The sequence below is a fragment of the Pezoporus wallicus genome, unplaced genomic scaffold (genome assembly GCF_028554395.1).
Source record: "Pezoporus wallicus isolate ANWC-B61680 ecotype Strahan unplaced genomic scaffold, APGP_CSIRO_Pwel_v1 contig_13659, whole genome shotgun sequence".
Classification (NCBI taxonomy): domain Eukaryota; kingdom Metazoa; phylum Chordata; class Aves; order Psittaciformes; family Psittacidae; genus Pezoporus; species Pezoporus wallicus.
In genome coordinates, this window is record NW_026636258.1 from 690940 (window position 1) to 717592 (window position 26653).

The following is a 26653-nucleotide window of genomic DNA, read 5'->3' on the forward strand; positions in this document are numbered from 1 at the left end:
AAGCAGGCCTGAGGAGCTCCACAGAGTGCTCACATGGGAGTCCCAGCAGAACTGTGTGGCCCTCCACAGCCAAATTTGCTTCAATGAATTAAAGCACTGCAACATGTTGCAGTGTTTAATCCATGGGGGGGGAACATTGCTCCCATCTCAGTCAGTTTCAGACCAAGACAGTAAAAACTGGCTGTAACTCAGCAGGGCCCATCCTGAGCCCTGACTGCTCGCCATGTCTGACAATCAGACAGCTAAAGCTTGCTGCAGCACAGCTGTGTCCTCAGTGCTGCCGTAGTTCATCCTTTCCGGTCTTCTCTCAGGAACCAACTTTGACACTCACCTGATCTAAACTGAAATCTACAGAAATTATCACAACCTGGGTGACTCGGACAGACAAATCAGAAGGAGGAGCGGGATGCTCAAACTATCATTTAATTTGTTTAATCTCAAGAGCCATGACTTGTTTAGCAATAGAATGTTGGGGAGACAGCACAGGACCTGCAATAGACAGATTTTCTACTCAGACTTATTTGACCTTTGGGAAACAGCCAGTTTAATTCAGCTTTTACCTACCCAGGATGATGAATTTTGAAAACCAAAGCACTGACATCTCTATATGGAAGCCAACTAAAGAAGAAACTGAGCATTGACAACTGAGGGAAGAGTACAGGGTATACATACTCTGGGCAATGCATACTCTGAAGATCAAAATAATTGGGAAAAGGATGATGGAATTAATCTGTGTTAATGACTAAAAAGAGATGGTCTTTAGAAACATAAGAGTGTAAAGCATTAATTCACACACAGCTAGCAGTGTAACTGAAATGGAGAGTATCAGCCTTGGGAAAGATGAGTGTTCAAAGTGGTTCCACAGTAAATCACTCTGAATCAGTAAGTACATCAAATGTGAAATTCAAGATGTCTCTGGAAATTCATCATTACATCAGTTTTCTGTTATTCCACCACGACCTGCGTGTTTGTCTTAGCCACCTTTTTATTTTAGCAAGACATCTGTTACAAAAATCCTTTCCATGGGGACATACCCCAGGCATGCAAACCTGCTCTGCTCTGCTCTCCTCCTGTAAGAGCCCCCTTCTCCAAGCCAAACTATACGAGGAACATTAGACTTCCTAGTAGTTGCAGACTGGAAGTCACAAACAGTCAGGGTTGCACAGCCACATCCCCGATGAATGTATTCTCTTGATTTCATAACATCCGAATGCTTTTTAGCAGCACATTAAATCTTGTTTCTCACTTCACTTGTATTCCCCTCTCAAGTAACACAGATCTTCTCTGCCTCCATCCGACTCCACAGGCCAGGAGGGGCTGGATACTCAGGAGGAGAGCCCTATTCACTGCTGAATAGGGCTCCTATTTTCTGCTGAAATGATATTTAAATTATACCTACACAACTACAAAAGGAGAATGTGTCAGCCCGACACTCTCATCTTCATACACTCTCCATTTAAAAAAAAAGGTCAAACCATTTCACAATTTGGATGATGAATATGTGCAAAATAATTGATAGCACATGAAGTATTTGCGTAATATTGGTGTGCTCTGGTGCCTATTGTGTTATCCATCGAAGATAAAAGCCAAGATTTTTGAGATTTATTGTGGGAGGGGTGAAAATTGACAAAGTTAATCCTCATCTCCATTTATTGCTTTTGTTTGGGGTTTGAAAAATGTCTTCATCTTCTGATCTGAGGTTTTGGACTGGTTTACTTCTTGGGTAAAATATGTCTGCAACTACATGAGTATATGAGTATGAACCCACAACCCTGCCCTTCTCACATAACACCAACCCAACTGTGAGCAAGAATGCAAAGCATCCAAAGCAAAAACAAATAATTGATTTGGACCCAGCAAAACAGTTTTTAATGTAGTCACAGTGGATGACAGTTCAGCGTGTTCAGAAAAGACAGCGAGCCCCATCTCATTACAACTCAAAGTAAAAACTCTCCATCTGTCCTCACATGACCTCAGCTCAAAAGACAGAGATAGGACATCACATTAAGCCTGAAGTGTAGCTAACGGCCGGTTGATCTCTCCCCCAAGGTCAGTTCTATCTCCTACAGATTTACTTCTTCTGTTTCTATCTTCTTTATTGGTTTGTTTCAGGATCACATCACCACAAAATCAGGTGTCTTAATTAAAACTGAAGTAAATTCCCACTGAATTAAATGGCAAAACTCCCAATCCCTTAAATAGGTCCCTGAAGAACTCATACTGACACATACTACTGGAATTAAACACATTTTAGTGTGCCCTAGTGTTTAGTGTGTTCTAAAGGTACACTTTATACTTTTCACAGGCAGACCCCCAGCTACTTCATGTTCTTTAGCCAGCACTGTTACTCCAGCCTGTTCTTCCCCACCTCTGTTCTCCCCTCTGCCTACAGCTAGGATGGGACAATGAATCTGAGTCCTAATTTTAGAGGCATAAAGAGGAGTCAAATGATGCTTAAGGTTTATCTGCGGGGATATTTTTGTTCCACATCTCTAAATGAGAACATTCAGACTTCCCCTGTTAAAACACCTATCTTTAAATGAATATGGTATTTATTTTAATTCCATGTACTCCAGCATCGCGCAGCATGGCCAGGTTGTGTGCTGGTAAATTGTGCTGTTTGAGGTAGCTGCAGCTCAATAAAGACTGAAAAGCTGCTATATAAACTTTTTGTGGTATACTCAGGGTGGGATGGGAAATGCTGTAGAAGCATCAAACAAGACAAGTGAGCACTTAGGCCAGTTCTTTCATAAATGAATTGAAAAGACATTATGTAGGAGTATTTATAGTTGTGGCTGCATAACTATCTCATAAACTAACAGAGAGCAGTCACCAACTAATCAATCTTCACAAACTTCTTCCTAGAAATAGGAAGATTTGATTATAAATACGGTTATTTAGTTAGCAAATATTACTCTTAGAGACGCATGTACAGCTCCAAATGATGATATGTTCCAGAAAGCTGTGTTTTGCTGAGATCATGTTTTCAATTCTGTGCTATTAGAAAATATTTTCTTGCTTGGAATGCCATATTCTATATTCACACAAGCAAAGAGTCATGAACTCTTTGGGTTTAGATCTAGCCAGACAGTGGCATTCTTTCAAGAACAGTCCAATGATAGCATTGAAAATATTAGAGGATGTTTACAATCAGAACTGATTACCCACAAAGTTTAACTTTGCCATTTATATTAATGCAAACCACTTGTAAACTCATGCAACCAAATCCTGCCGGTAGCACTTCTCACTCCCTTCACGCTATGTAACTTACTATAACCAAGTCTAATTTAAAAAAAAAAAAAAAAAAAAAGAAAAAAAAAGTTATTTTGAGCTTCAGCAAATGTGCTAAATTTCTGGAAATAAAACCCCTGCTGCTCTTTTGTGTGAAGGGTTCAGTTTATAAATCATGGATTGTTTCCACAAGTGAGAGGGGAAAATGGCAGGGGTTTTGTGAATTCAGAGAACACTCAGCCTGGATTCTCTGTGATTTCGCAATCATAAGTAACTGGAAGATTCAATTGATAATAATGGTCAAAGCCTACAGAGACTGAAGAACTGACAACAGCTTTTCCCACCCTGATTTTTCTTCTTAATTTGAAGTCAGATATATTTTAGAGACCTTTGCACTGATGAGTCCCTGCTGAAGAGACCGGGCTCTTGCCATGACATCAGCTCATAACAAGCTCCCTATTTCTTTATAGTCAGCATGTGCTGGGAATTACTTACCCCATCTAAATGATACCCATGATGAGGTCACTCTTATTAAGACAAAACTATCATAAGTACCATGCTCGTGGTGAACATCGCTCATACCAATACATAGAGTCCCTAAGAAGATGCAGTTTTCAAGTAAATTAGTGACTTCATAATTTAGTAAATTCAAGGAGTTAAGCAAACCCTAGAGAAATTGAGGAACAGAGAAACCCTTGATGATTGCAGAACTGCCTTTGAGCACTAAATGTTGAAACCTGGAGCTCTTTTTTCCTGGCATCTCCACCAAATAGTATATTTCTTAAGAGACCTTTTATCTTTTTGCCTATGATTAAAATTCTGAAAGGAGCATTTGCCAGAACAGTATCTCCAGAATGAAGCTCCAGCAAAATCAATCTGCTGGAAGACTCTTGAAGCCAAAAATCCAGTAACAGGCAACTGGGCTTCTCCACATCCTGGATTACACAGCTCAAACCTATCAGAAACTCACCGCCTGTCACCATTCCCTTACAATACATTTTCCTGTAAATCTACATAATAGACATGATAAAGTCTGAGGGGTTTTCTGAAAAGGATCCATCAAGTAGGATTTCAAAGGAAATTACCAGATCAAATACTATGTAGATCAGTCTGTTTGAACATTAGAGGGACATCTGACCCAACAGAGGAATGAGCACTACGATCTGGACAAAAGACACAAGAAAAACATAGGAAAAATATGCCATTGTCTGTTATAAGTGTAAGGAAAAAGATTTTTCCCATCTTTTCTTTTTAGATTTTATTTTTTCAGAGCCATTCCAAATTATTCATTGCTACTCCTGCAGAACAACCTGCGAAATTTGAACGGAGTTCCAAACAGAGCTTCCCAGGGGGCTGCTTTGCCCAGAGGTTTAGTAAAGAGAGTAGAGTAGCTGGTACTATGAGTTCTACTTCAGGGCAGTGGGATGAGCAGCTTTTATTTCCATAAAGCTCAGAAGATGCATCCAAAGACCTTGCTTGTAAATAAAGATTGCTCTGGTCTAATACATGAAAGGTAGTCCAGGTGAACTCCAGGATCTCTTCTGGGGCTGCCTCAACCAGCCAACATGTCTTAAAGCCACTGCTAATGGTCTCTGTTACCTAACATATATTAACAAAAATAGTCAAAAGATACAGATTTCTCTCTTGTACCAAGTGTCTCCCCTCCTTCCAGTCCTAGAGCTAAGGACTCTTTCTTCTTGTACCTATTCTGCTCTGAAATAACTCTGGTAAAAGAAGTTTCTGTGGCCAAAAAAAGCAGGAGAGACACAATGTTCTTCCTAAGAACTCCTGGTCCCCTGGCTGGGAGAAACTGTAAAATTCCAGCACTGCTGCCCTGGAAATCAAAAAAGATCCCTGCCCGTTTGTGCAAGACTTGTGAGAAGCCAGCCTGCCCCTGCTGACAGCACAACAGTCATTTTCACTAATTGCCAACTGAGAGGGAATCCTAAAAGAACGCTGGTGATTAGGCTTGGGAGCCCTCAGGATGATGTAATGTTTGACAATAAGCTGTTGACTTAAAACAGGTAGTCCAGTGAGTTGAAAGTGCATTTAATTAAAATATTTTATAGATCAAAGGGTCTTCCTGTCTGACAAAGCTTCAAGTGCCACATAATGGTGCACTTTACAATTTGACTTCTGCATAGGAGATACCAAAATCAAGGAGGAAATGAGAAAATTCAACATAACCCCTTCAAAATAAGCTTTTAAGTTAAAATAGGCTGATGTGCTCTTTCTCACATCTTAGATTTTGCCCCTATATGCTAACCACTTTGGATATGCTTCTATCTCTCCTCTCCATTATAAAATCTCATTAACTTCATTGGAAACATATCATCTTCCACTATCTAGCTTGTAAAAACCTCATTTTTCCAAAATAATAACAAATAAAATAGGTTGAAAACAAGCTTAAGGCAGTGATGGAACTCTTTTATGTAGTGAATAGGTGGTCTCTGTGCCAATACAGTCCGTTCAGTCACAGCCTAACATGTTAATTATGTATATAGCTAAGCAGCCTTGCTTGCATTGGCTTAATTATTCTGCATGATAATATGAACAAAGGGCCTCTGTTAAAGTAATCAACAAAAATTTTAGCTGGCTGAGTTTCCTCAAATGTTCCAAGAGCAATGAAAGATCTGATCATTAAGGATTTACTGCCCCTCAGAGCTATTTTAAACCTGTTCCCTTCATATCACAGCTGGCCCTTTGAGTAGCCTCTCATTCTTTTTATCTGAAAGCCCCAGTAAGGGCTGAACAAAAGAATGTTCCTCGTTTGGAGTGAGCTGTCTGTGTCATCCGCGTGATGTTCACTACCAGGAGATGTCTATCTTAATGAGCTTTTGGCCAGCAACCGCGCTGCCACTTTCTAACTTTTGTCCAGTTCACAGGACTCCTGATGCAGGGCAAGATGGATGTGTTAGAATTGTAAATGAGCCCCAGCAAGTGCACAGGGCATCAGGACCCCACCATAACAATTAAGCAATAGTCTCTGCTGTTGTGGGCCTCTCCTGCTGGATAATTGACCACAATGGGAGGCATGCAGAGAACCCACGCCGAAGGTGAGGACACATAACAGCAGTGAAGGTTTATTATCTTGCAATGAAAAAGAAGCTATCACCAATGGGAACTGGGTTTTAAAGGACCCAAGGGTTAAAACTTTCACTTTTTGGAGGCATTTACCACTAATTTCTCCTTTGCCCTACAGAAGCCACGTGTTTTGAAACACGTTCCATTTTAGTGGGCCCTGGGAATCAGATCAGTGATAGTCATGTAAACACTCCAAACCTACCCACATATATGGTAGAAGAGAGTCCAAGAATGCTGGCAAGCTGTGCAGAATGTGTGTCTTTAGTAAAAAGCTAAACATTCTGTCACTGTAAAAGCTTTCCATGTAAAATCTGGAAGCTCAGGAAGAAAACCAACAGCCAACATATTACAGCAAATGAGGATCTCTGTGGTACCCTGGGAGGGTTGAAGTCCAAGTACATTTTGATCCCACCTCCCTTTAAGTGCCCCTCATCAGATCACACTTCCCAAAATGCACAACCTACTCTCACAGAGATGACACAGCACAGGAGCCCCTGTCCATGCTGCATCTTGAGAGATAAAGCCCCACCAGGGAGAACAGAGGTGGGGGGAAGAGGACTACAGGAGTCATCAGTACCAAGGTGGGCATTTCCACAATTTATATGTGGAGTTGTTCTTCAAATACTCATTTTCTCGAGGACAAATGAACCTTCCCAACTTCTCTCTTAACAAAATACACCAAAATGTTGGTGATGAACCCAGCAAGAAAGAACTCAGTTCTAAAAGCCTGTTAACTTACTATGTGAGTGGCAGATTTACTCAGGGGGGTACAGGGAGGTCTCCTGTACTTGCAGACACCCCAGTGAGGTATGTTTCATCCATGTGACTGAGCAGAAGCTCTAGCACTGTATCATTCCCATGTCACCACCACAGCTAACTCAGTCTCACACTGCAGTGTATATCAATGTGGTATTCCTTCAGTACAGTCTTTTCTCCTGAAGCTCCATTCTTACTTTTGCACTCAGCCTTCTGCTTCTTGCTCTGCCCAGCTGTCCTAGTCCTGTAGCATTCACCCTGACTCTCTTCCCTGCCCCACCACTCCTGCTAACAGGCCTTACCATTGTCCTTAGGCTTGTCAGTCCTCTTTGCCTTTCAGCTCCTGTGCCCCTCAGACCACATATTCCTTTTCAAACATCTCATTTATGCAGTTGATCATATCAGTGAACAGGCAGTGGTGACAGATGACCATTTTGAACAGACTTGTGCCAAAAAGAGCATAGCCGAAGGGAGAAAGTGCGGTGTCACGCTGTACAGCGGGAAGCACTGGCCCTGCTAGCCTACCCTGCTCTCCAGGAAGGTGCCTGCAGATGAGTTACGCTGTTAACACCCTGAATCATGAAACAAGGCAATAATAAATATGCATTTTTCAATTCACACTCATTAATAAAGTCAAACCCATTCTAGAACTGACTATTCCCACGATCCTACTTCCCTCATCTACATTCCAGTCCAGTCCCTGAAGCTTTTGCTTTACCTCATCTGCATTTTTCCTCATTATTTTCTCTTTTCACAAATTCAATTAGTTTTGGCCACCAATTCAAAAATGCTGAAGGCTACTGGAGAACAGTGGGGGCTCTTCTGTCATCTTGTTGGCAAGGGTTGCTGTTAAAAAGTTAGCCTGAAGAATAAAAGGACAACTAAAATGAGGCAAAACAATGACTGAAACTCCTACAAGGCACCTGTGGTTTTAGAGAGCTGGACAGTGGGAATAGTTATCCTGGTTTCCTCAAGTCTACCCTTCTGAGACATAGACATGATAGGAGGAGGTAAGGAGGAAGGCAGCAAAGGAGAGGGGAAAGAGAACTTTTACAGTTGGGCAGAGGGCAGACATGAGCAAAGGATCTATAATGGGGAAGAAGGGGTAAAGAAAGCACCACCCTGGTCTTGTCTTGTGTCTTGCTGAACAACTACTGCCGATTGACTGCAAATTCTTGAGCAGTTTCCTGCAGCACTTTACTGTTTGTTTGCATGCAAGCCTTTCTGCTGTGGTCTTGGCTCCCCTGTTTGGCACACTTCCTCTGTAGGGTGAACCTTAGTGCCAGACATACTTCCGCCACCACAACCAGTAGAATGGACTATGAAATATTCACAGCCACATGCCTGGTCACAGCACAAAAATGATTCCCTGAAATTGCTCACAAATGCCAAAATACATGGCATAGGAATGGCATGATGCCCTGGGGAAAGGAGCAGATAGCAGACCTCCACCAGTCCTGCCTATGAGAGCTATACTGGGCTTGTACAGAACCCAGTATAGAAGGACCCCATCTTGTACAGCTCAGCTTTCCCTATCATCCAGCAGATCACCCCTAGCACATGCTGAAACAAACAAGACATCTCAAACTTCATTGTGGTCTCACTCCAAACATACAAATCCTGGAACTTATCTGGATCATCAGATTTCATTTGGGGTGAGGAGGGTCTGAAAATATCTACAAAGCTCTAGAAACATCAGAACCTGACCAGAAACTGCATGGAGAAACATTTTCTCATCCTGTACATTTCTCTGGCCTGCAAATTCCAAAAAATGAGGCTAACTCAACAGTTTTCCCCACTGTATGTATTCCTGTGCAATTCACATTCATTTATTAATCTTGCCATCTGAAAATACAGCTCTTTATTAGATTTGTTCTGATTCTTATTTGGAATCACTAATAGAATTTATAACCTTTGATTTGGGGGAAAACCAGCTCCAGTTCTCTGTAGCATGGATCTGCCTTCACACACAGCAAAAGTTAGCCAGAGGTTCCCCAGGAAAACAGGTATGGATGTGATGTGAGCGTGCCACTATGTTAAGGTCAGAAAGTTACCACCAGGCACCAGCTACACCCAAAGGTCTTAACAAATCCTTGCTTTTCACCTTCTTTGATCTAGTGAATAGCAGCAAATTCAGAACTGGTAACTCCCCCCTTTGAGAACACTGCTGCAGGAGACCACACACTGGCGTCCAGAGTGTTAAAATCGATTAGAAACGTATGTGAGTAAGACAGTCAATAACGAACCCTCTAATCAGTTCACTTTCATAATGGGACAGCAAGAAAGAAGCAAATGATAATGGAGTTCTGGCAGTGCGCAGTGTTAGCATTCTGGCAGCATTTTCCATACACACAGACCTACCAAAATAGAAACAACAACCATCAAACCAGTTTAAAACAAATAAGCTTGCTTTCACTAGAGATAATAACACTTCTCCCCACCCTGAAAAAACATCCTTTTATTTGTCAAGGCAGGAAAATAGGTCATGACAGTTTTCATAAAGCTTGGACCATTTTCAACCAGCTCTAACAACAATGCCGAACGACAGCTGAGAGACTTAAAGCCAGTGTAGGAGGGAGGGGAGCTCTGCAGCAAGAGGGATTCATGCTTTCCTTTATTGCACTGCTCTATTATTTCTAATTTTTGTGTTTAGAAAAGAATTTATACACATAGACATCCAGGCCTAACTTTATGCCTCTTTTCAGGCAACTCATACCTCTGTCTCTCCTGCCCACCCTTCCAGTTCTTTCTTATTAACTCCAATCTGTCTAACTTCTGAATAAGCCCCAACCATAGTTTTCTTATAAGGAAAAAAGAAGTCTGTGAAAAATATGACATTCGTCTGCCATTCTCCACTTAGTTTCCTTTTCCTTACGTGCTGGGATAGAGTTAATTTCCTTCAGAGTAGCTGTTATGGGGAGATGATTTGGATTTGTGCTGGAAACAGTGCTGATAACACAGGGATGGTTTAGTTACTGCTGAGCAGCACTTACAGTTAAGGCTGTTTCTGCTTCTCACCCTGCCCCATTAGTGGGGGGGGGGGAAGCACAAACACTTGGGAGGGGACAGACAGAGAGTGACTCCAACTGACCTGGGGTATATTCCAGACCCTATCATGTCATGCTCAGCTTTACATGCTGAGCATGTAAAGCATGTGGTGGGGATGCTGCTCAGGGACTGGCTGGGCATCAGCAGGTTGATGGTAAGCAATTGTTTTCACTTCCATCACTTGTCTTTCCTGTGGTTTATTTTTCTCTCTGTTATTTTGTTCCTTTTCCTCACAATTTATTATCATCATCATTACGATTACCATCATCACCATTATTTAAACTGTTTTATCTCAATCCACGAGTTTTGTCATTTTCACACTTCCAATTCTCTTCCCCATTCCACTGGCTCCCTATGTACTTTACAGGAAGAAAAGAACAAAGAATGGTTGTGAAAGCACAGAAGAAGCAGGTCTGTTTGTCTCTGGCCTCCTGGAAAACTTCTCAGCCCCTTCCTGTGCAAAGCTGGCCTCTTAGAGCTAAAGGGGCAGCACCCAGACTCATTGCTACCTATCTGCCAAATCTTCTTAGGTCCCTGCTGGATTATTTGTGGCATCCAACTCGATGCCAACCTGAATCAGTTACAATCGTGCTAATTCTCAAGAAGTTAAAGATCCATAAAGACTGTGAATCTGAGTACCAAAGATCACTCATCCTTTGATCAGGATGTTACTAACTGTTAAAGACAGTCAATACAGACTCTCTTCCCTGAATACAAAAAATTATCAATCTGTATTTACACTAGAAATCCAACAATGAAAACTATATTAAGGTCAAAATATCCTGCCCTCATTTTGTTTCTTGCTATCTATATTCCAGAGCTGTTGAATTCATAGTGGCTATCATCTCAGCTGTAGGAACGCCATCTCAGAGTACCCCTGGTCATACCTATCATGAACAAATTGTAAGTAAGTGGGTAGATATGGTACACATTGTGTTATTTATTGTGTTTATGGTATTGTTGTTAGTTTTAACAGTTATTTTCCATCCCCAGGTAATCTGCCTTTCACCTAAAAAGCCTCTGAGTAGGACAATTGTGTTGATGCTGTGTGGCCGAGTCCACACCAGTGAATGAAGTTTAAGACGACCTGAGCTGCCTTGTTGTGTGTAGTAGTGCTAACAGCCAAATGGAGCTGGGCAGCAATGACCTGTAAGAGCCGATTATGAAGCCAACCATGCTCTGAACAAATTTCCCAGCACAAAACCTTGCCTTTTCTGATGCAACATACTGAGTAAGAGAAGACAGAAGCATCGCCTGCCATGTACATACTTCAAGCAACATCCCTGCCAGCAAAGCCTCTGTTCAGGGCTGTAAGATGTCCCCGTGGTGGCTACACACTGCTTAGTTCTCTTATGGACTGTTGGATTAGCTGCTCCCTGCAGCAGGGAGATTCTATCAACAATTTTCTCCTGAGTAGAAGACCTTGGTCAAGGATGATCAGATCCACTCCATCCCAGCATTAACAAAGCACAAAAGCAGAGTGAGCCAGGACCACATTTACAGAGGCTTTGACCTGCGTTTCCAAACTGGGTTCTGCATTTGTGCAGATTCAGTCACCTGGAGAAACCCCAGAGCACCTATTCCCTAAAAATGACTCTTTCCCCAGTATCTCAAATTAGACACCCAAAGCACAAATAAATTGGCAGCACTAACATTCAACTTCCTATTTTCACTGGTAGCAGCTTTTGCAGGGATAATTTAATTCTTCTGTTTCATCTAGCATTGAGGCTTGTAAACTCCTTTGAGGATCCCTACCAGGAATTCATCAACATGAAGGATATATACTGGGAAGATCATAATCAAGTCAATCAAGGGGAGAAATTCAAAAGCTTTGCCACTAAAGGAATCAAACATAAAAGCCTCCCTGGGGGGGAAGAGGTTTATGTACCATGCCTGGCCTATGTTAAGAAAATTAAAACTCGTTTCACAACATAAAAGAGCCAAAGTGTCAAGTCACTAAAACCAGTTTCCAGTACAGATGCCCTTTTCTAGACTGGTTTATGAGGGAAATACAGATTTATAATACATTTAAAGAAACACAACTGACAAAAACATAACTAAGGGATATATACAAGGAAGACAGCACAGAACATAAATTAAACAAGGACAATTTAAATGCAATTTAGCAGCCGTCCATGTTGCTATAACTAAAACCACTTCTGTTTATATACATGGCAAACTTCTGACTTTTTTCAAAGGAAATGTTTGCAGAGCAGATACTTCTAAGGAAGCTGCCCAAGGTAAAAGTTGAGGTTTGCTCTTATTATTTCCCAGAGTCTATTCAGATGGAAGGGTAGCAATGCATGAGAAAGGGAATCCAGACTACTGCTGGGTTCTGTGTGGCAATGAATGGAAAATGTACTTGGGTTTCTCACTTTTAGTTCTCCCGAACAGGCAATTCTCCTCTTCCCTCCCCCTTGTCTGGTTCAGTAATCTTGTTTTGAAAGCCCTCATATTTAAGGTGAAGCACATTTAAAATACATTGTTCAGAGCAGGATGGAAAGAAACCACTTTTCTGAAGGAGGCTGTCAATGTAACCTCCAGAAAAGGAGAACAAGATATAAACTGATAGCTACAGAATGCATGTCAAAAAAACAAGGTAGCATTTTCCTTGCATGCAAAACCGATGATCTACTAGTTCCTTTCCAAAACTGTCACTCCCCTTTGAAACTGCGCCATACAGAGGGCTCAACAGACATGAAATAGAAAATCTGGCTCAGCAGAAAAGTGGGGCTCTTTAAGCTTGAGGAAGTAAGATGATCTCCAGCTTTACATTAGCAGTGTTTTGGGAAATGTAGCTACATAACTGGGTAAACATTTTGCTGCCTCCAAGAAGAGCCATAAAGAATCTGGTGGAGATTTTTCAAAGCTGCCTTAGGGGATGGATGTCTAATCCCCATTAAAATTAACAGAAACTGGCTCCTCAAACCCAGTCAATGGCTTTGAAGAATCAGCTCCGTGGGGGTAATGTATAATATCAAAGGGTAGGGATGAGTTGTATGGTTAACTGCATCGCATGGGACTGGATTGCTTGTTTGCTTGAATAAAAAGGAAGGGGGGAGGAAGAAAACAACAAAAAAGGAGAATAATAATGATAACAACAACAACAGCAATAATAGTAATAATAATAATAATAATAATAATTATAATAGATTGAAGTAAATACCCAGATTTTTCCCAATGGGCTTTAGACACTTTAAACACTGTGGAAGGTTTTATAATGGAAACTGGAATACTCTGAGTGAACTCAAGGCTCAGATCTTTTCTGGCATGATGCTACAATTTGACAAATCATTATTGGCTGGAACACAGTTATTTATTTTGAAGTTTGCCAATTTTCTCATTTTATTCTCTTAAGGTTAAAGAGAAGCTTTTAGATATCCAGTAAGAATGAAAGAAATAAATTACAATGTCATGGATGTAAATGGTAGGAACATTCAGCTATCCAAGTGACAGCCCTCTTAAGGTTGATGGGTCTTTCTGAACATTAATAATCCTGATCACTTTGAAACCATTTCCACCAATTGGACTTAAAAGGCAGTTTTGATTGAAGACTGGTCCTTTCCTTAAATTATCACAGCTGTTTATGGACTGCTGTTCTTAGTAAGAACCAGTAACAGCCACTAAAACATAGAGGCAACAACTTGAAAACTGGTAGAAAGAAAGTATTTAATGCAGAACAAGAACTGGAAGAACTCACAGACACAGGAGGTAGTTGAGGAAAAGCTTAACTGGATTCACTGAAATATTAACGAGTACATGAATAAAAATATCCACAGTTCCATAGGACTTGGTCAACAGTTCAGCTTTAGGAGTTTGCCATCATTTATTCAGGTGGGATTCCAAAAAATACATTGCGTATGGGCAGTACGTGCTGTTTTCCCAGTGTCATCTAAGATACAAACTTCTTTCATACTTACCTGAAACAGAGACTTTTAATCTCTTGACGACCACAGTCCTTGGTCCCATTTTGCAGATCGGGAAACTCAGGCTCAGGGAGATAATGCAGTTTGTCCAAGGTCAGCAGCAGAGTCAAGGGCTGGTCCTTGCTTCCCACATGTCAGGAGCTGCCTGCTCCATGCCCATGACTAGGTCCTAGAACACATTACCCATCGCTCAGTGATGAGGTGTCCATCTCATGCTCTGCAGTGTGGGGCCAGGCATGCTCACCTCTCCCCCTGATCCCACCTGCACCAGAGGTTGGCACCATTAACCATGATGGACCTTATGTGAAGAGCGCCACATCACTGATGCAGCCATGACACCCAGTCCCACTGCCTTCGTTACTTTAAAATCACTTCCTCTTATTTCTTGCACAGAAAACAAGCTCTTCCCTAGAAAGACTCCCAGAGCAAAAGATAAAATGGATTGCTTTGAGGTTCAATGAGACTGATTATGTACTAAGTATTTTTCCTTTGGCCTCTTTCAATACTTGGAGGTGGTGTTTGTTGCAATGCAGAAAAACACACGTGAGTTGAAAGGAGAGATCTGACAGTATTAAGTTTCCCTTTCAATTAACAGCTCCTGCCTTCTCAGACATCCCGCACTTGGTATTTCACTCAGCTTTTCTCCTGACCTCTGGCTTAAGGGTTTCATTTCTGCAGTCAAATGAGAGTGAGTCCATTCCTAGGTGCCAAATTGGGGTAAAAGTCACCACAAAAACCATGAATAACGCTCAACGCTACCTGAGGTAAATTAAGTCTAACTAAACAAGGCACGGCAAACAGGGCGAACTCACACGGTAAGGTGGACTTTCACACAGAAGGCAGCTATAAACTGAGTGTGGCCTGCAAATCGATCAGCCCCCTGCCTCTACCTAATGAGACCCTTTTCTTTATTGCATTTTTATAGACTTATAAAACCAGCATAGGATGGATTATATGGGCCGTCTGTCTGCCCTATCCATCTGTCGCTATGCCATTGGTGTTCTCCCCGTAGACCAGGATAGTACTTGGCAGGAGTTGGGACTAAGGGAATATCGAGGTGATCGAGAGACTTTGAAAAAATGAACAAAACAACAGCAGAGCTGCAGCTCCTCGTGCTAAAACGCTGAATTCCAACAATCCGAGTTTGTGAAAGGACTGTGAAGTCAAAACGAGTCCAGGAAAACTCCTCTGTAGGTGCAGCACAACGCCTTGGCAGCCTTTTGTGTGAGTGCGCATGTGAACATCAGCCCTAATTCACATTGAAAACACAGACAGTTTCTCAGAACTCTTAATTGTAACATAATGACTTAAAAAAACAGGTTATGTCTATTTGGGCAGAATTATTTCAAAGTTCTGGGATAATGACTTCATTTAACATGCATTACACAAAGACATTTTTGGAGCGATTCCCACAGAATCAAAGCTTTCCTGTTCACGTAACTCATTTTTGTGATTCTTTATTTTGTCAGTGTTGCTGTAAACAATGTGCTGCCCGTGGCAGGGAGGGGAGAGGAGAGACTGTTTAAGGAAAAATAGCCATCCCTCCACAGCATTTTGTAGTTACATTTACCAGCTGCATAAGTGTTCTGATAAACTGCCAAAAAGGGTCACTATAAAGCACCGCTCCTTTAAAGTTTTAATCCCTATTAAAGGAAATTATCTGGACTCTCTCCAGAAACATTTTGGGGGCGGGGGAGAAAGGGGCAAAAGCTTCCGCAGAAGATCAAATGTTGTTGATTATAAATTCATTACCAGCATAGCTGCTAACTTCAGTAAATTAACAAGGAACCTTTATTACATCCAATCAAGCTCTTGTTAAAGATAACAAGTTCTTTTCATTCCTTGTATTTGTAGAACAGTCACTTTTCTGGAACTCATCAAAGCTCTTTGCGAATCCATGCCAAAGTACCACTCTCTCCTTTAACAGCTTTAAAACAAATAAGGAAACCTTATGATCACAGTGCAAAAGCACTGATTATGTTAAAATATTCCAAGAGAAAAGAGTTGGAATTACAGACAAATCTGCCCCAGTATCAGCAAAGAGGCTGATATTCCACAGCAAAGTCCTAAAATGATGAGGTTTTCACACTTGTGTTTTATTGGTTTGTTTGTACAGAAAACGCTCGGTTAAACAGCCTTTTAATGAAACCTGATAGTGTAACCAAGATCCATTACCGTTTCACTTGAGAGCAGGCTTTCACTCAAGTATTAATTGCTAAAAGGCTATTTTACATAATCAGTTTAACCATATGATTATGGGAAGGATCCCTTCAGCTAATAATCAAAAGTGGGAGGGAAGAATGTTTTGCTTTGAAGCTTCTCACTAATAATACATTTTACAGCAAGAGAAGGATTTTCTAAAGACATCAGTACTTCAAAAGGAACTCTCTTGGTGACAGGCTATTGCGCCGAGATCCCTTTCTTCCATGCCATGATCTAAATACATGTTTTTCATCCATTTCATTTGTCTGCTGTCCAAGTTCACCAGTGATGAAAGAAACCTTGCTGGAAAATATGTCAGAACTTTCCGATGCCTACTGAAAGCAGTGTCTAGACTGGACTAGTCCAATATGAGAAGTTCTCATATAAAACTTCGATTTATCCCTACAGTAAAGTATGATAAACACAAACACAACTGATGAGATTCACCCCTTAGTAAAAGGCAATGCAGAACCGTTTTTCCCAGTCCCACCCCTCTAGCAGTACTAAAAGAAAATCAAACCTAATGACTAATATGTGCCTTTTTAGGTAGGTCAACTACAAATTCCTCTATGTAATTTATCTTCTACAGTCAATGAGTAGTTGCTTGCTTATTACTGATATTGCTTGAAACTCTGTTCTCACAAGCTGTTTAAGTAGGAGCTTTTACTGAAAGTGCGCCTCTTTTGTTTATTTCTTTGCTATGTCTGTTGGCCAAAATGAAATCCTCATGCACAGAGAAGCTGAACATGAAGATGGTCATTTCTTCTCCTCCCAGTAGGACACAAGTTGTATCTGGGCAGCCTTCCATTATCTGTTGTCCTGACATAGAAGTGCTTGAAAATCCTCTGTAGAGGCACAGTCCAAAAGTCAAGAGGTGAAGCTGAGAGAGCAGCCACCTGCAGTCTTTTTATATCTGCATAATATCGAATACATTCGACTTAAAATGTTCTTGGACAGCTCTAGCATCCTGCAATTATCATGCAATGCATCCCTCCTCCCGAAGCAGCCTAAGGTTCATTGGCTCTGCTTGGATAAAAACAGTCCTCGCTAATAAGACCAACATTATGTAATGAGCTAAAGGCCTATGGAGCAGCTCTGTGGTTCAAAGCATAAGCACCCATTTGCCTCGGGAGATCCAGTACTGCCACTGGCTTTCCGTGGAGCCTCAAGCAAGTCACTTCATCTTTGTGACATCTCCTTTTGCTCTGCAGACTGAGAAGGAAAGAGCTCTGTGTACTCTGGTTCAGCCCTTGCTGCTAGCCCAGGTCTCTCAGCTTAGCTCAGAACGTGGACAGAGCAGCCTTTTCCTTGGAGTCACGCTACCAGCAGTAGTTACAGCACTGGTCATGCTGTGTTCGCTCTTCTCTCTGAGCCTGTTCCTCTGCAGAGTCTGTTAGCGCTGACTCCTGAATAAACCATGCTGTATACTTGGACAATGGGAAGTACTGGAGTAATTCACCTTTGAACATGAGGAGAGAAAAGCCCTGGACACAATCTGAGGCTTAAGAGGTGAAAACAAGTGCCCCACATGTTGCCATGACCATGAAAAGCACAACTAAACCGGGTTTTACTGGCACTGCTGGAAGGTGAAGGGCTCCTTGCGGAACATGCTACCCTGTTACCACAGCACCGGTTCTTTCCACAACTTAGAGGCTCTCTGCAGAAAACAGCAAGACAAGACTTGGATTCAACAAGTGGTGTCCTTCCTACCCAAGGACGCATGGTCACAGTAAGACCTAGGATGGAGCAAAAAGAAAGCAGGTAAGTAACCTAAGAGAAGACAAGAGAACTGAAAAGAAGTTGTGCAGAACAGACGAGGGACTGATGATGGAAGAGGAATTACAGAGAATGAAGACAATTGGGCTGTGCTCACAAGAAATCTCCCATAAAGGACTATAACAATAAATTTTCCCTGTGTGCCCTAAACTGCCACGAATTAGCTCTTCTTCTTTTTAACCTGTGTTTAAACAAATCTGCTCTCATCCAAGTTTGATGGTACATGACCTGTAACACCGAGAAAACTCAGTCAGCCTTGCCTTTAGAAACAGACCTTGCTCCAGCAGCAGTCAGTGCTGACAGGGCTGCTCCTTGGGTTGGGACAGTTTTGTTCTTTACAGCAAGTAAAATGTCAAGAAAGCAACAGTGCCGCAGCACGTAAAGAACATACTGAAGAGTCTGCTCACAGCAGCAGGCGGCAGAATGAAACACTCACCAGAACTGGGCAAGTCCCCCAGTGAAACACAACATGAATATGTGGGGTTTGTATTAAAAACTTAAACCAGCCCATGAACAGAAAATATTAAATCATGAATTGTGTGATAAGATAGGTAACACCCATAGATACATTTCCTCCTTTGAACCATACCTTTAGTGGCTGATGCAGGATACATAAGTGTTCCAAACCTTGTACGAGTCAGGAACAGTCTCTGCCATTGATATTTATCATGTGTTCAAATGCTGATTGAGATTTGAACATCTAAAACTGAAAAATGCCCTTATTAGTTATGGAAAAAAGTTTCCTTTTGATACCAACAGCAATTACACATCATTAAATACAAGCTAAAGCTCCTGTGTTGGTTTGTTTTCCTCCTTTCTTTGTTTGCTTTGTTTCTGTACTTGCCTTTCATCCCATAAAATTCATTGGCCAAATTAGTCACTGTTATCTGGTTTAAGAATCATTTCATAATTAACCAAATGGAAAAAAAAAAAAAATCAGGTTGTTTCCAATTCCCTAAACCCCAAATCTTATCCACCCACTCCAACATCTGCAGATGGTAAGCACAGCATGTCTCTTCATTAATATCAATAATGTTCACTGTTAATGTCTACACACAATAATCTTTTGATCTATACTGAAACTATTTGTATGGCCTAGTTCTGCACTCATTGCTCAGGCAAAACTAGCTCTTGAATCAAAGAGAGCTTAGCTCAATTAAAGGCTACAAGGAAAGAGCTCTTATTTTGCTGTTGGCACTGATTGCGCTGGAAGAATCCCATAAGAAGTAGCAGTGTTGTGGGGATGGATGCCTTTGTGTTCAGCAGCTGCAAGAAGGTGTCTCAGCTCTGTGAGTCAGCCCTGTTCCAGTGAAGCAACTACTGGTGGCAATACATGAAGAGATGTTTTTTGTGCAGCCAACAGGTTTTCGTAGGGACTGGTCTCATCCTGCTACATTTTGAGTGTCTCTTACATTTCAGAAGGGATATAATTAATAATAATCAAGTGTGAGAGATATTAAGGACTGTCTATTTGAAAAATAAATCAACTTCTCCTTCCCTAAAGATTGAGCCACATCAAAATACTCTTTTAAATCGACCTCGGCCTTTTTTTTAAACAGATTTTAAGTCTTCGAGCTCTGTGTTTCTGAAAACGAAGATTCTTGCAGAATCAGATTATTCTATCAGCTGAAGCTTTAGGAAAAAAATCCTAAAACTCCTTAAAAAGCAGTAGCTATTTCTGTATGTTCTGCAGATTCAGGATTCGCTTCCATGCCAGCTCAAGGCCAGAGAAAAGAAAATCTCTGAAATATTTTCAGTTGTGTGCATTTCCTGCTGGACAGATTTCATCTACAATTTGATATTCTGCAATAAAGAGGCAAGACTTGAAGCAAGAGCAACAATGAGCTCTTCAAAATGTGACTTGGCGAAAGTCTTCACAATTGCTTTCAATAGTCAAAAAAATCAATGCCAGCAACACTTCCACTGATTTTAGTGAGTTAAAGCATCAGAAATTTCTAGCAACCTCTGCTCCCCAAAACACATTACAACCCCACAAGATAGGAGGTCTCAAACGACGCATTCAATATGCACCTATGTACTCATTATCAAAAATCCACAGGGAAGAGGTCAGGGACAGACTCTCACTTTCCCACACACTTCCGTTATTGCTGTAGCAGGTCAGAAGTCTCCCAAACTGCCAGTTATACTCACTCCTTGTTTAAGAACAGGTTTAATTACTGCAATATGAAACCTACCTTTATGCAAATATAGAGTGACTATAGGTGCTGAACTGGTTGTTACCTAATAAGAAAAGGAAACCACTTGCTGCTGTACTTATTATCCATCTCCTTATTCATCACTGACTCACATTCCTCTAAATGTCAGGAGCTAGAGGAGAAGCAGCTCTGTATTTGCAGTCTGACAGCAGCAAACTTTCAAAGGCTGCGATACAATGAAAACCTGGTCATTATAAGGATCCTTTCCAGTTAGTGATCCTTCACTGAGGTGGCAGATGTGGTTTTGGGCTTCTTCCCCCAAACTTGCTTTTACTCTGCACTTCAAACACAGATCAGTAAAAACTGTGGTTGTGAGTCGCATCTATTTGGAGAGAAGGCAGATTGTTTTCTCTTTTTCAGTTTCACAAGGAACAGCAGCTGGAAATGTAGTTACTGAACAGAGAAAGACCCCAAAAATGAGAATTGACAGAGGTATGTTTTAGTTCCCACAGTAAAATGGTACACAAACTTGGCCATTAGGACATAAGGCCTGCTTGTTCAAGGGAAGGGCCTTCTCCAAGATTACACCAATGAATCAAAGTGATATGATCACTCCAATGTGGTTTTAATTGCACAGTCACCAATGGAATAAAGGCGATTCTTCCCTCTAGGGCACAATCTACCTTTATTGCAGTAACTGCATCTAAGGTATGACTAAGCATTACTGTATAATTTTAATAAAACATAACAATCAGACTAATCCATCATACCTCAAAAATGACAGGTACTTGCTGTCAGTTCAGTCCATGTCAAATATCAGTATATAGAACAGCTGCTGAAATTTTTATGCTATATAAATCATGCTTATTCAGACATATCCTTAGGGATAGCCAAGGTCATCTTTCTTGTATAAATTCCTAACTCAGAAGCCATATTATGAATTTTTAAAGCTAAGAGAAAAAACTGCATTTGATTATTAGATTTTCATGATTATACTCTAAGGTGCATCGTATCTACCACCAGACCAGGGAGAATATAGCAAAATGTATGCTCTTCATCTCTGATAACATGCTTATACAATTCAGTTCCAAGTCAAAACACAGCAGGTAATGTTAGCTGAACAAATCAAGAAATGATGAGCTAATGGGAAGAAAAGAGACTGCTCATGAGAACTACCAGCCAGTTTTCATCCACAGCAAGAATGTCTCAAGGTCTCTTTTTGGCCTTCAAAATCATGAGCTTTCTTGCCCAAGCCACAGTGGGTAGCTCAAAGGCTATTTATTTTCTTTCTTCCTCTAAGTTTCCAATTGAAATCCAATTGTGATATTTATTATTCCAATAGCAACTGGTGAAAAAAAAAAACAGGAATTTTCAGGACTGAGCATACAAATGACAATTAAAAAGCTCTTGAGAATCATTCTCCAGATCTAGTTCTCTCTCTTGACTGTATCACCTCTACCAATCTCTTCTTAGAGAGAATAGCCTTGAAACATTGTCCCTAAAGATGCTTTTAGTGAGCTAATCCCTCTTTTTACAAATTCTAACCCAGCAAACGATCACATCTTCTAAGCAGCAAGGTTGGTTAATGCTCAATTCCTACGCGTATTTGAAGAACTCAATACCCTTCTTGAATAAATATAGTGGATTCTAGACACAAGCAAACATATACACAGATGAACACAAAGGCACATATGAGGCATATACCTGAGATAAAAGCAAATAGAAATATCCTCTGGTAGAAGATTCTTTCTGCTAACAAAAAGGACCATAACAGCAGTCCAAAATGACTCATCTGCCTGCCAGGGGCTGGAGTCTCTAGTTGCTGTTACCCCTCAGTAACAGCATCAGCATGTGGTAACAAAACTTGGCTGATGGCTCGCAGGGGACCTATTGACAAATAAGATTTTATATGATGGTATTTATCTTAAAACATCCATTTGCCATCAAGAAGCATATGGGAAGCAGTTATTCTGAAGCTTTGAAGGGTGCTGCAGAGTATCTTCACTGCTCCTTTCACTAAGCTTTGTCAAGGTGGTGCCCTGGTTCCCATCTGAACTCCTTCATGGGCCATGGCATAAGCAAGGGGGATTATGCTGATGCAAATAAACAACTTCTCCACTTAAAACATTTGGAAAATGTCCATCTGAAAATCCATGAAGACATATCCACATCCGACAGGCCACCGTGAGTTTGAATCACTCCACAAGCTTCACCTCAACCACATCAGTCGAGAATAATTTTTACATATGAAGTTCACAACCTGAAACTACAGGATATAAATAAAACCACAGAATAAGATCATTATACCGATCATTCTGCTGTACATAGGAAGAGACAGCATTACAGAGAGAGATTTAGAACTTCTCCATTAAACTTTGGTACTTAACATTTCGAATCTGCACAGTGCTTTGGAGAACAGAACATACACAGAAAGGTTAAACTTCTGTTTGGTTAAAAAATACCCCACTAGTTTCCCCTGAAAACTCTCATTAGCCATTCATCATTTGTCAAGTGAGGGAAAAAACCACCAGGGCTAATGCCTTAAAATTTGCCCCATCTAAAGCAACACTCTTAAAGTCATGCTTAGAGAGAAGAGATTGTTCAATACCCTCTCATACTGTGCGATTATCCCATTTGTAGGCATCAAGACAAAAATGTTGTGACTTCAGAAACCATCAGCCACCTGTATCACACGTCGACTTCAGTTTGTTTTACAGGCATTTGTTTCAGATGGAGACTTTCTTCAGGTGTACCTGACTTCAGGCAGAGCCCCCCCACTTCTGAGTGCTCTTCCAAAGACAAATGTCGAACAGGCCCATTCCTTCCTCCTGTGCAGTGAATGGATTCTCTGAGGAAATGGGAGTATTAACTGTGATACAGCTACCCTTTATTTCGAATTCTTTCACACAGAGATCACTGCTTCTGGGACCCACAGGCCCACGTATTATTCACAGACCACACACTGGGAGGAGATGCACTGACCTCAGGTCTGTTACATCACCATTAATGTTACTCCACCCAGGATCTGAATAGTTCATTTGGATGAAGTTTCAGAAGTTATCAAGAGCAGCCTGCATAATAAGCCACAAACTTGGGCTGATTCAGGTTTGAAAGTCTAAACAGTGCTCCAAGAGTCAAAGAGGTCAAACTTCCCTTCTGTTTCTTTCTGGTGTTTGTTTGGGTTTTTTTAATTCATATTCCCTGTTTTACTGGTCAGTCACAAGGAAATGAGGCAAACCTTTCATCTGCCCCCATTTATCTCATCTATCATTTAGAGGAATCATACAAAAATCCCTTCTGGATGACATGGCCTCCTGAATTCTACAAGGTGGATGGGAGACTCTGCACAGTCTCCAGAGCCAGACCAGAGGCTCTCCAGCTGAAGCAACACAAAGCAAGGGAGAAATTACTAAGGATTCCTTCCCTTGACACAGGGGATTCTTTGGGTGGACGGATGACAGGGTAACCTACTTAACACAACAAATGCATGTCCTTCCCAGAAGAGGCCTGTCAGGAGTGGTAAGCAACTACATAGACTGGGAGCAGACACAATAATGTAGAGGGTCTTTGAGCAGCAGGATGAAGGACTGCAGCCTGGCCTTGAGTGTGTGTCCAATTAGACTAAAACCAGAATGTCACCACGACTGAGGGAACACAAAGAGACCTGACTTCCATGTCCCTACCTCTTCAGATGTACTGAGCATAAACCCAGCAAGACTGAGAACCATGCTTTAGGGTTTTCATTCCTCAACCCACTTGTCCTTTCACGTGCCCATAGGACAAAAGGTGGAAGTAACAGAGAGGGTTAATGGCTTTGCTACAGTTGACTGGCATTAAAGCCGGGGCAGATGTGGGCTTTAATTAGAAAGCAGCTGCACATACATAAACCACAGCAATCTTAATCCAGAGAGTGGCAGTGTGAATACAGACTCTCTTGCAAAAGCACATACCTTTAATCTGCATTTGTCTGTGTTTTTAGAGGGAAGGGGTTTCAGGAGAATTCTATCCAGGAGCTCACAGGAGATAGAAGGAGAAAGTACAATATGGGTCTGAAAATCAGAAAAGGGTACTAAGAATGTAAACAGAAAAGAATAAAAATAACCACATAGATCAAGTTACTCAGCACCAAAACAGAACAGTAAAGTTTTCCATTACCTTTCACACAACAGAGCTCTCCCACTCTGAGCAAGACTCCAGCTGTTCTCTTGGCTTTCCCCTGGGCATTGACTATGCTGGACATCCGGTGAACCCCCTAAATCTGGCAAGTATATCTAGAATATCCCAGCCCTTTAGGAATTCAGGTACCCAATTTGCTAGAAACACTGCAGAGGAGGAGATCATGAACACCAGGTACACTCTGTTCATTTTTACCATGGTCCACTGGGTAGAATGTGGAGGTTCCTTTCTTGGGAAGCAGAGAGTGCACAGGAAACATGGCCAGAGAAGCCAGGCAATACATATTCCCTTCACATCTGCAGGCAGCGGCAAACCCCTGCAAGCTGCTCCCTGACAACAGTATAAAAAGGAGGTTAGTTAGGCCCAGAAAGTCCATTAAGTCTGAAGCCCACAGGCTTGTTCAGCCTATGTGTAAGCATATGCCTCCGTACTCCAGAGAGAACAATTTTATTGGTACTCCTCAAGTATCCACTTGGAGGAGCGTTCACATCCGCTGCATCATGGGGCTGCATACGTACTGTAAATGGGTGCAATGCACTTCATGTTGTCAGCTTTGCTCAGCTCTAAGAGTCTAAATCTTTAATGAGATCTGAAGGTAGAGAAGAGGGTAACTAGGCTGGGAATTTATGTATCACAACATACACTCCAGTAAACCATCATTCTTTATGTCTTGAGAGATGATCCATATGCAGTCTTACTCTTTGGATGCTTACAGCCTACTAATGTTCCCACTGCACCAGTGTAGGTTACTTGGATGAGAAGTGCCTGGCCCTCAAAAAGAAATAGAGAGGACAGTCCTATCAAGAATTACAGCAGGCCCAGAAGCTTCTGTAATAGCACATTGTGCAGTGCAGATAGAGAGCCATGTGGTGGCTTTGCAAGCTGCATGCCTCACAGACAAGATGAGAGAAGTTACCTCTCCCGTAACAGCTCTGACATACCTGCTGCCAAGGCAAAGCATTCTTCTTACAGTGTTAAAAGGCACAGACATCTTTAAAGAGAGCTGTATTGGGTTTGCATGGCAAGCTTTTGGTAGTGGAAAACTACAGGGGTGGCTTTTGTGAGAAGATGCCAGAAGCTTCCCCCGTGTCTGACAGAGTCAATGCCAGCTGGATCCAAGATGGACCGACCACTGGCCAAGGCTGAGCCCATCAGGAGCAATGGTAGTGCCTCTGGGATGATGTATTTAAGAAGGAGGTTGAAACTGTTCCCCACAGCAGCCAGGAGAGATGAGTGAGTATATGTGGGAGAAACAGCCCTACGGACCCCAACGTCAGAGAAGGAGAGAGGAGGTTTTCCAGGCACCAGAGCAGAGGTTCTCCTGCAGCCTATGGTGCAGCCCATGGTGAGTCAGGCTGTGAACCTGCAGCCCATGGAGGTCCATGGGGGAGCAAATCTCCACCAGCAGCCCAGGGAGGACCCCATGGGGAAATTCTAATATTAGCTTTTGTCATTCTTCAGCTCTCACAAGGTGCCTGTTTCCATACTGAAGAAGGGCCTGACTTCCAGAACCCTTGAGTGTCCAGCAGCTTCTGGGGAAACTGCTATATAAGAATCTATCCTCTCACAAGCAACTAAATATGCATTTGAACAGCTAAAGCTTGGCCCCTCTTCTTAACAATAACATCTTGATATTTTGGTTTACATATCAAAACAGCTGGGGATGGTGCAAGGCCAACAAGCAAAGTGAAGTGGGATTACCACAGAAAGCTAGTATTAGTTGTATTATTGCGAAGGTCAAGGTTGGTAACCTTTCATGTGCAGGCTGAGTATTAAAGCAGAACAACTCCAGCAGAATCTGACAGATTTTCTTCACTGCAGTCAGGTGGGGAGGGGGAAGCAGAAGCAAACAGTCATTCATAGAGAGGAAACTAGAGGGGAAGGAAAACAGGAGGTTAAACATTCCTCTGACAGGCTGAAATCATTCGGGATGACAACATTTTTAAGCTCCTTGGGCCTGCTAGCTGAGAATTTTGTCCCTTGTCCTCACAACTGCTACAAGGCAAAGTGTCAGAGATGGAGATTATTGCCCCAAGAGGCTGTAAAGTGTAACCCCAGGAGGGGACACTGAATGGTTCCACTCTCTGACATCTTCCTTCAGTGACTGAATCAACGAAATAAAACCCATTTACAAGGATCCCTTCCAATGGAGTGACAGCTTGGCAAAGGATGACACTGAGACACTTCCCCACAACGTTCACACAGAAGCATTGTGGATCTGTCCTTTTATCACAGCCTTCAAGGCAAACTCTACACACAGCTCTAACAGAGCAAATCGGGAGGATGGGTGTGGATTTC

The 26653-nt window shown here is 41.7% G+C and overlaps 1 long non-coding RNA gene across 1 annotated transcript in view; it reads right to left on the reverse strand.

Moving 5' to 3' along the window:
* The window catches only part of LOC130593944 (uncharacterized), a 33324-nt gene extending 8906 nt beyond the window's left edge, over positions 1–24418 (reverse strand). Inside the window, exon 1 of the long non-coding RNA XR_008970929.1 lies at positions 24130–24418. This is a non-coding gene — a long non-coding RNA (uncharacterized LOC130593944). The remainder of the gene's footprint in view (positions 1–24129) is intronic.
* Positions 24419–26653: the final 2235 nt, after the last annotated feature.